This window comes from Dysidea avara, chromosome 3 (assembly GCF_963678975.1).
Source record: "Dysidea avara chromosome 3, odDysAvar1.4, whole genome shotgun sequence".
Taxonomy (NCBI): Eukaryota; Metazoa; Porifera; class Demospongiae; order Dictyoceratida; family Dysideidae; genus Dysidea; species Dysidea avara.
This window is the reverse complement of record NC_089274.1, coordinates 12,123,574-12,134,762: the sequence shown is the minus strand read 5'-3', so window position 1 is coordinate 12,134,762 and position 11,189 is coordinate 12,123,574. Positions and strand designations below refer to the sequence as shown.

The 11,189-nt window shown below is 40.0% G+C and overlaps 2 long non-coding RNA genes across 5 annotated transcripts; one reads left to right on the top strand and one right to left on the bottom strand.

Moving 5' to 3' along the window:
- Positions 1 to 6: 6 nt before the first annotated feature.
- Positions 7 to 1,020, top strand: LOC136249415 (uncharacterized). Its single transcript, XR_010698212.1, has 2 exons — positions 7 to 415; positions 481 to 1,020. It is a non-coding gene; the product is annotated as an uncharacterized lncRNA (long non-coding RNA).
- A 7,552-nt stretch (positions 1,021 to 8,572) lies between these two features.
- LOC136249393 (uncharacterized) lies at positions 8,573 to 10,889 on the bottom strand. 4 transcript variants are annotated; one of them, XR_010698193.1, is made up of 7 exons: positions 10,493 to 10,889; positions 9,894 to 9,946; positions 9,679 to 9,833; positions 9,139 to 9,194; positions 9,035 to 9,078; positions 8,882 to 8,980; positions 8,573 to 8,831 (listed from the first exon to the last, which is right to left on the bottom strand). It is a non-coding gene; the product is annotated as an uncharacterized lncRNA (long non-coding RNA). The 4 variants fall into 4 exon arrangements; XR_010698194.1 differs by lacking the exon at positions 10,493 to 10,889 and adding an exon at positions 10,047 to 10,455; XR_010698192.1 differs by lacking the exon at positions 9,894 to 9,946.
- Between the last annotated feature and the right edge of the window lie 300 nt (positions 10,890 to 11,189).

Below are 11,189 nucleotides of genomic sequence, written 5' to 3'. Positions count from 1 at the left end.
AGCCAATCAACACCTGCACTCCGTGTTGTAAAGTAATAATCGGAATTTTGTTACATTTCCGCATTTGTATCAGAAATGGTGACGATGACTGTACTGCAGTCCGTGTCTCTAAAAAAATCTATGCTTCAACGCTGTCGATGACACTCACAAGAGAGGGAACCAGGCAGTTACGTCGTTCTCACCGGTGGTTACACTACTTCTGTTTTCTGTGCAAAGTTCTTCATACACGACAGAATTGAGCCTCCAGCTCTATGATCAGTAGAGCTATATGGTCTATGTCCTCGTTTCTGTTCCGGGATGCAGCCATAGATAACAGCTATACGTATTCTTCGTACTATCATTACATGAGCTGGCTTGCAGGTGGCCAGCCAGACAGCTTTTAGCTGCACATATCACCCCTATTGTCTAGCATGAGGTGGATTGTTTTTAACTTCATGCTATATTGTGTGTGTTTACTGTTTTATGAATTACCTTGTTTAGGAGCCATCTCAGTGAAACAGGATGAAGATTTGCTAGTTAAAGAGTGTACAACTGAATGGCCGTCACTGTCAGGCCACAAAAGGAAGTCAACAGAAAAAGTTTTTGACATGATGTGGTGGTAAAAATGAAAATGTTGTGTACAGTAAAAAGATGAAAGATATGCTATAACAAGTGCATGATTGTCTGGAGTCTCTAAGCTAAAATAATCAGTGAGATCTGTATGCGTATTTGGATGAAGATGTGTATACTAAGCTAATCACATAGTATATATTCTACTATCTATGAGCTAATTCTGTTGACCAATTGTATCTGCCAACTTTGAACAGCGTCGCAAAGATTGTGAAAGAGTTTTAACTCTGAGGGGTTTCACAAAAGCATGGACATGATGGAGAAATTATTTTCCAAGCACTGCGGCAAGAAAGTTCATATCAAGACTTACTAACCATGACTACCACATACTCTGGGAAGCAATGTAATTAGCTATTCAGTTTGATTTTGTATATTGATCTGTAGCTAGTCCTGTAAAGTATAATAAATTAATCAGTGACAGGGGAGGTGGGCAGGCCAAAGAGTGAGGGGGCCAGGCCAGCTGTAAGTTGAAGACCAAAAAAAAAAGGTCAGCCTGCTGACAATAGCTGCTCTCCACCAATTATATACTGCACATACGTAGCTAAGTAACTTGCTACACTGCTTCTCTAAATACTGTGACTGCTCTATTAGAGTATCCAGATCCTGATTGTTCTATTAGAGTATCTTGATCTTTTCTTGCAAATAGTGTCCCATAAAAGTGGGGGGGCCATGCCCCCCCTGTCTATGATCAGTGATGTATACTGTAATCCACAAGTACACAGTTGTAATTCTGGACAAAGGCAATGACAGAAAAAGGTAGACTAGAAACTGGTAGCATCTTTAGGAACTTGGGAACATACCGGACACACTAAAGAAGCTTCTTTGGAATTTTCTTCTTTCATAGTTCTTGGAATTGCACTGGCAAAGCTTTATTATGCCTTCCTCTTTGTTTCATTACTGGTTACCTGAAAAGGTCAATATAATGAACAAGTAATTACAACTATGGAACAATTTCACCTAGGATTTCACACTGTTCTCAGCCTACCAATACAGAGTCATGAATGTATCATGGACTCAATTACACCAAAACACATAGAAATGAATAAATATAAGTACAAGAGCTCACTTATCTTCCCACAACTATTATTATATCTGTGTATATTCTTCTGTTGGTGAAGTTTTCACAGCAAAATTAAATAATAATAATAATAAACTAAGGTCAATAGCACAAACGCAACTTCTACATTCATTTCTAGATATCTCAGAAATATGGTACTGCTCAGGCCCCCAAAATAGCCTCATGGATGTAAAATCCTATGGAGAGCGTCGTGACTACCTCTTCGTGAATAAATTATAATCCTAGGTTGTGTTAAGTTCCCACACCTGTCACCATAGCGAAAAAACATGCAGCATCACATTATCACACAGCATCACGCTAGCCTTTAATCACGGACTCAGACCCGACTATAAACAGCATACCTAGCAGTGAACAACGGAAATATGAAGACTCGTAGCTTTCTTCCCTTCTTTTCAAGTCATCAGAGCAGAATCGCTCGCCATCGCGGCATCTTGACACTTCAAAGGGTGAGGTGTTAACGAGGCAATGCTGACAGCACAACAAACATCAAAGGCGCTCAAGTCGGACGCCAATCCCGGGTACGTAGAATATACTGGGTACGTAGAATATACTATCTATGGTTTTGCTAAGGGCAAAATGCACCATGCCCCACCCCCAGGTAGGGTGGGGCTATACAGGGGATTTGACAAAGTCTAGTGTCAAATTCCCCAGCACTGGGAATTTGATACTAGAGTTTGTCAAATCCCTGTATTGTCCCATCCCTCTGGTCAAAACCCCACTAAGTGGGGATTTGATTTACCTATTAAATAATTTTTGGTTCAGCAAAGTGGGGATTTGATTTACCTATTAAAATAATTTTTGGTTCAGCAAACTGCTGCCGTCAAAAGCCCCTGGGGTGGAGCAAGTGTAGATGTCAAATCCCCAGTAGGTGTGTGTGGACCCCAGGAGTGGGGGTGGACAGACAGGTATAGATACAATACATATTCGAAATAGCTAGCCACTTGCCTATGGGTATACACCATTGTATTGTATTGACAAGTGTGCAGTAGGTGAAACATTATTTGCTTACCATGCACAGAGCATACGAAGATCACTGAGATCCAATAAACCCTGAAGTTATTCTCGTAATATGTACAAACTTGCAGCTGGAGGAAAAAAATGTACCTTTCTTCAGTTTTAAAACATTGTGCAAACTGTATATTTCTGAGATCAGTAATCAATACTCTATCTATTGAGCATATAAAAAGTCTAACTTTAAAAATTGGTCTACTTATAGCTACATTCAGTTTTTGTACAACAGCTATGTTTGTGTGTACATTGCTGAGCTAGCTCATTGTCAGTCACATTTACAGGCATACCATACAATGTCTGATTCTGATGGTTGTAGCTTTGTGAGTAGGACTTGTATCTGAGGTTCAGGTTGCACAATACTTCATAACTGCTGTTGTCAAAAGTAGCTGAAGCGGTCAAGAGTATCATCGGCTAAGTGAGTTAAGTAACTGTCACAAGCTGATTTTGATTGGAGTAGAATGTAGAGGCAGTACTGCAGCTTCATTTACAAGTGTATCACAGAGACAGAGAAATTGATTTGTTCTTAAATTATGGGTCATCTCAAGATTTGATATCGTTCAGTGTCACCTTCAGAATGTTTCAGTGTTAATGGCTCTAACTGTGATACACTTGTAAATGAAGCATTACTCTTGCCTTCTGCTGATTCCATAGTGGACATAAAAGAGGAATCAATTATTTGGGAAATCAGTATGTCACACGCCGATGAAATACAAATGTGACGTTGCTCAGAGTTATATCTAAATGTTATATACTCAATAGCTATAACTACGTACATGCCAGCTTGCTTTTATATTGCAGGCACTCATGATCAGGTAACTACTTCAAAATACTTGTCACCGTATATTTGTAGCATACATGCAATTAAGCTTAATGGCTGCATATGAAAATGTAAAGTGCTGCTTGTCACACAATAATTGCACTAACTTACATGATGGATCTACCAGGGAAAGGATCATAAATATTCTGTACAATACCTACTAAGCTGTACAATACCATTAGTAGCATGTCAAGTACATACTTATTTTACATAGTACAGCCACAAAGTATTTCAGCACGTTAAATTTATGCTTCTGATATTTTAAGTTTATTAGTCATTCCATAGTTCTAGCAAAATGATGATTGATGACCATTATCAGGGGCGGATCCAGAGTTTGGAAAGAGGGGGGGCACCTTGCTGAAAAACAGTTGAAGACCAAAAAAAAAAAAAAAAGGTCACAACAATAATAGCTAGTGATCCTTTACCAAATATATCACGTCTGTTATGTAAAATAAAATCCTATTTATAGCTTCATAGGTAAGCTACACTGTCTCATGAACATTGTGACTGCTTTATTAGAGTAACTGACTGCTCTATTAGAGTATCTCGATCTTGTATGCAATTTCTTGAAGGGGGGGGGGGGGGGGGGCATTTGCCCCAAATGCCCCATCCTGGATCCGCCATTGATTATATATTTGAAGAGCAGCCAAATTAGAAAGCAAAGCAGGAAAGTTAGTGCTTATGGTTTTTCGTAGACTTCACTGACAGCAGATCACCAACAATAAGGTATAGGTATACAGGTACCAGACCAGCTCCATTTTATGCTCCAATGAATCCACCCATTGGAAAATGAAGAGTGAAGAGACATAATATCTGTTAAAAATAGGGAGCTTCCCAAACACCTTTAGGGTGTTCTGACTGTAAACACCTTTGATGGGTATCACAGTACTCCCTATGGGTGTTGTATGTAGTGTAGTGTAGTGCATTCCTGTATGTTTGTAGTCACTGTCTCCCCACGCTGTGTCTGTCAATACAATGTTACACACAGGGGTTGAGTTGTGTCCTCAAGTTGTGCACAGTATCAGATGAGATAGCTGGACATGCATTTTGTCACTGGCAACCTTGTGCTGACCATACTGCAACAAGTGGAGCAGGAGATCATACCACTACAAAAGGAGGAAGATGAGCAGACCATCAGTGATAAGCACTGTGAGTAATGATGTCATGTGATGTCATCCTAAATTCTACCTGCTAAATTAGTTATTAAGTGTTGATTACCAGTGGCTATTCTGAGCTGGTGATATTGTGTTTATATGAAGGGCCACCATCGCATTACCATCAATGTGACCGACGTCTAGTAGTGAAAAAATCAAGCCTGTACTCTGTAGCCCTAGCCATTATTGAGTTACGCTTGTCTGGAGGCATCAGTCAGTCAGTCATTAGAAAATACCACTGGCCACTCTGAAGGCACTTTTGGGTTTGTCACAATACTGCCAAGGTGTCATAAAGGTATTGTGAGGCTGGTTTCTGTCTTGTGAAAAGGCATGAACCTCCATGATGTTTAATTATATGGTATATTACTCATACCATAACAATATAATATCATTCTTTACAAGAGCTGCTGAATTTTGTTTACCACCTGTGTGGTGTTTATTTCATGTGTTGGCTTTCACATTTATGACTTGTATTAACATTTCCATCAGAGGTTGGGAGAGTTGCAGTATTCCGCAAGTTGGGGACCATTGGAGCTTCAAGGCTCACATAAGCCTTCATGAGGTGTTACAGGTTAGTGTATTGAGTGTAACCATGGCAAATAATGTTTTATATACGTGCTCCCCTGTAAATAAATTTAACTTATAATGTCAGCCTTTTTTGTGTCTATGTATGTATGCATTAGGGCTGTGCAATAATGGAAAAAAACTTATATATCTTACAATTCAAAATCATTATCTTTATCATGATGAGTATTAAGGTATGTATCATGATAAGTGATTTATCTTAATTATCGTACAGCCTTAGTCTAATTGGTATAGTGCATAACGTTAAATGTACGGTTTAAAATATAACAATTGTTACCATTTGAGGAAACAAGTGCTTGGCCCATGTATTTGCCAGGTCAAGCATTGCTACAAACAAGCCAAATCCATCTTTGAGTTTTGAGGGGTCTAGCTCAATGTGTAGGCTCAGCGGTTTATACCTGGCTGTGTGTACAACATCTTTATCTTATGATGTGTCTGTTTTCCTTTTAATGCAACTGTTGCTGGTGATCCATTGTTCATTTAAATGCTGCCTTAATTTTGTCTCTATAGGTTGTTTCTTCTGTCAGTAAGAAGAGATTTAAAATCACTGAACAAGGTGTGTTGTGTGTGTGCGTATAACGTGTACAGTACATAATGCATGCACTCAATAATGAGATGTTGCCATGTTACTGCTCACAATGCTATACTAATTTCACTACTGTTTACTACAGTGGCTATGTCACACTGTCCCACAGTATAGGAGCTGGTAGTTTATGGCCCAACTGGACTTCTACACAGGGTGTACACATAAGCAGACTATGCAGAAGCTTTCGTACAATTTAACTATGTTCTAAGAACCAATGTGTTTGTGTCTGGATCAGAGTCAAATGGACGTGTAGATCTAGCCGTGTGGGGCAGAACTGTAGGTGAAGATTACATCAAGACCAAGTCAAGCAAGATCAAAAGGTTCCTGCCTATCCAAGATGCAAAGCACGGTGAGCTACCGAAATCAATAGTCAAGGCTACTAGGGCCACTTCTCCAGGCCAACTCCCCCTTCGAGAATAGAGATCTTCTAGGTGATGTAGTCACGTTGCTCCCCAATGATGGTGAATTGAGGGGATTAATGTGACTGCTCAATGATGTAACCTGTTTATTGAAACTGTATTTAATGTAGTGGTTATGTATTTGATGCAGTTTTGAACTATTGTCATGTGATTTCCTATTTTGTACGTCATGTTTTGTATAAATTTGATGAACTGCTGAGCTTGCTCAGTGTTTAAGTTTAACACTGGATCCTTTGCTTATCAGCATTGGGCACTGTTGAATGTATATGAACCAAGATAGTAATCAATGCATGCATCACTTCATCTATAAATACTATCTCCATCAAGGCAGTATTGGAACACTCCACCACAACCTAACCAGCCTTTATTATAAACTAGCATTGGTACCTGCCCTATGTGCAGGACCATCTCCACATTAAACATTTTAATGCCACGAAGAGGGACTAAGCATTAAACACCAGCACTGCTAATGTAGCTATGTAGGGTACATGGTGATGTCACATTTTTTAAAGAGCATGAGGTTTTCTTATGTCATTAATGATGCAAAACACTAAAGTTTATTGTTTGTGGTTTTGACAGGAATGTAGTTTAATTATTCAGTGCATCTTCCCTACCAGCAACTTCAACGTGCTGTATAGAACAAACGAAACCTTTGCTGCTTTACATGAGAACTAATGAGAACTAATGCAACAATAATTAATATATTGGGAACCAAGAATAAATATTAGTGTCCTATATTTGCTGTGTAGCATGCATGTCGATAGTGCTTTAAAGTACATGATCCTTATGTAGTACATAATAATTTATAGTGAAGCATGCATGCAAGGCTAGCTAATTAGTTAAACTGCATGCGAGCTAAGGCAATTGTATACAGTATACCCTACATTACATACAGGTTGTGTACACACGGTACAGTTTCAGTTTCTACATTTTGATGTTTACCTTACCGACTGTCACAAAGAGAAATGAACTTGAGCATAATTTAAAGTCAACACAATTTGCAGTTATAGTTACTGCATGGCAAGCAAAAGTTCAGAACTTGTCCTATGCACTTTCAGTTCTGATGTTGCAGTGACACATATACCTCTTGCCATACAAAAACCCAGTTTTGAAACACCTGCAGTGTAATTGACCAATAAGGTAATGTATGAATCTTTAGAGTGAAAGCATGTAAGCAGGATAGTGAAACAGTTGTGCCAGATCAGATGCAGTTCCTCGGTGTAAACTATGGATCTGCATGGTTCCAGTATTGTCATTTTTCAGATGCACAGTAGTATTTGTTCAATCATGCAAGCTGCCTATTACTACAGCAGTATTGAGGTAAGTCTGAACAAACAGTTTTTCATGTCAGTGCACACCTATGTGCTTAAAACAAAGATGTAGATATTCTGGATACTGGTGAAAGAAGCTTTTACCTACTCTAATACAACACACTGGACCAACACACAGATGGACAAATATGTTGGCAATTTGTCTGCCCTGTCCCAAAAGTGCTATAAGAGTCCCTATTATGTGAGGTAATTCAGTGCCAGTGCTGAAAAACTGAGCATAAGAGTTTGTAGATGAAGACTTACATGGAACAGATAGAGCAAAAAGGTGCATCAAAAAGGTCCCAAAAGTGAAAAAAAAAGTTATGACCTAGGCGGGGATTGAACCCTGGCTGGTTATAATAACTTGGGGTTAGGGGAGGTGCACAAATCGCCACAGTTGTTTATCAGTGGTTTTGACAGGAATGTAGCTCAACTTTTCAGTGATCCTTCCCTACACCAGTGCCTTCATCGCCCTATAAAGAGCGAACAAAAGCACGTATTGATTTGCTACAACAACACTCGAGTTGCCAGATGATGGGCGTTTAATTTCGCTAAAGTCCAGCCTCGATACGTGCTTTGCATGCCAAGATATGATGAGCTAAAAGTCGTGTTTTAAAAAGGTGTTTACAAAAAGGTACTGAGTAGAAAGAAAAAAATCTGTCAACACGTGGATTTGAACCCACGACCTCTTACACGCTAGTCAGGCGTTCTACCACTTGAACAATATGTGCTGTGGTTTTCAAAGGAATGTTGCTCAACTACACCTCGGCCTTCTACGCACTGTAGAGAACGAACGGAAGCACGCGTGAACTCGTGATAACAATCTTAGAGTAGGCGGATGATGAGCGCTTCATTATCAGCACAGACTATGTCGATTCGCGCCAAGTCTGGTGAGTAAGCAGCGTGACCGTCAGACAGACAGACAGACAGACAGACAGACAGACAGCTTTTCAGCTTTATATATATATATATATATATATACATATATATAGATACACACTGTCTCTGCATTATCTAGGGTTGTGGAGGTTTCCTTCCAGCTACAATATGGATAGGATGCTGGGTCATAACACCTATGAAGTCCTTCGTTTGTCAACTGCATTCCTCAATTAGCTCCACCATTTAGTCACAAGATGCCTTAACTTTGTAACACACCAAAAAATAGCATCAGTATTGAATATCCTAATTTTTCTTTAAATTTACTAATAACACAATCCATGGCCAGTCATCATCATCTTCCTTTATAGGTAAAATGGCATGATCTAATTATAGCAGGCAGTTAATATGAGAAATAATATTATATGTTATTCACCTTTTCATACTGATTCTATTGATCATGAGACTTTAGGTGGCATCATCTTTGACACAGCAGCAACCACAAACATCAACTAATCCCCTGGTGCGTTACAAACTGTTAAAAGTAAAAAATACAGAAATTATCAACACACTACACATAGTCCCTTACCTTAGCACAAGTGCACTAGTCCACTGTCGACAAATCCCCTCGTGCTGTTAAAAGCAATTAAACAGAATTTATCAACACACACACCACTACAACTAGTCCCCTACCTTGGCACAAGTGCACTAGTCCACTGTCGTCGACAAATCCCCTTGTGTGTTACAAACTGTTAAGAAATTAAACAGAAATTATCAACACACACACCACTACAACTAGTCCCCTACATTGGCACAAGGGCACTAGTCCACTGTTGACAAATCCCCTCGTGCTGTTAAAAGAAATTAAACAGAAATTATCAACACACACACCACTACAACTAGTTCCCTACATTGGCACAAGGGCACTAGTCCACTGTTGACAAATCCCCTCGTGCTGTTAAAAGAAATTAAACAGAAATTATCAACACACATACCACTACAACTAGTCCCCTACATTGGCACAAGTGCACTAGTCCACTGTTGACAAATCCCCTCGTGCTGTTAACAGAAATTAAACAGAAATTATCAACACACACACCACTACAACTAGCCCCCTACATTGGCACAAGTGCACTAGTCCACTGTCGTCGACAAATCCCCTTGTATGTTACAAACTGTTAAGAAATTAAACAGAAATTATCAACACACACACCACTACAACTAGTCCCCTACATTGGCACAAGGGCACTAGTCCACTGTCGACAAATCCCCTCGTGCGTTACAAAGTGTTAAAAGAGATTAAACAGAAATTATCAACACACACCACTACAACTAGTCCCCTACATTGGCACAAGTGCACTAGTCCACTGTTGACAAATCCCCTCGTGCTGTTAAAAGAAATTAAACAGAAATTATCAACACACATACCACTACAACTAGTCCCCTACATTGGCACAAGGGCACTAGTCCACTGTCGACAAATCCCCTCGTGTGTTACAAACTGTTAAAAGAAATTGAACAAATTATCAACACACACACCACTACAAGAGGTGAAGGTGTGGGCACTTCAGAGGTGAAGGTGTGGGCACTTGAAGTCACACCTGATCAGGTGCCCATTGATGGTGTGCTGCTTCCCTAGTTAACACCAAGTCCTAATTTAACAACTGGGTAGACTGTGAGTAAAAAAAAAATTTCTTGTTCAAGAAAACTGCAACAAAAACCAAAGTGGCATCACCGGGCATCAAACCTGCAACCTTTTGATTAACAGGGTGATGTTCTAACCACTTGACTATGCAGGCTCTCTCACACACACACGCACGCACGCATGCACGCACACACCTGTAGCCCATCCAAAGACCTTGGGGAACCCCCCTGGATAAGATGACTAGTGGATCGATCAGGGTTACATGGCCTTGCAAAAATGGGAATGTCTGGTAAGATCTCCTCTCCTATGAAAAGTCTTACACACACACCCACGCATGCATGCACGCACGCACGCACGCACACACACACACAAACAAACAAACAAACAAACAAACACACACACCTGTAGCCTGTAGCTGCCCATCCGAAGATGATCACAGTATCCTTGGGGGAACCCCCAGAATAAGATGACTAATGGAGCGATCAGGGTTACGTGGCCTTGCAAAAATGGGAATGTCTGGTAAGATCCCCTTTCCTATGGAAAGTCCTCTCACAGGAACAGTGAAATGTGGGGGCCTCCAGGTTCCCACGGTCCAGATGATGAGTGCCATAAAATAGTTGATGTCTTTTAAGATCTCCAGAGCATTTAAAGGTATGACCGCATATACAAGAAAATGTTTGTTGTTGAGAGGATCTGTTGGCAGCATAGACTTCCACAATATTGTCAGGTAAATGAATCTGTTCACAAATTGCTGACCACTGCTGTCTATCTTGTGCAATAGTAAACCAATCTCCCTCAATCCTAACATCCATCACTGCTAGATCTCTCCACCATCTTTTAGGGCCATGTCTTGGGCGAGTTTTAATCAATTCACCTAAAAGTAGCTGCTTAGGTATTCTCTCATTGCCCATACGTGCCAAATGCCCTAACCATCAACATCAATACTTGCTAATAATCTCAGTCATCATTTCATTCATTCCAAACCAACCAGCCAATTCTCTAGATGTTATCCGTTCCTTCCATTGTCTAGTCCTGGAAACACCCAAACTTATCCGAATGTAGTGATTATGAAAGCTCTCCAAACTTCTCATACTAGGAC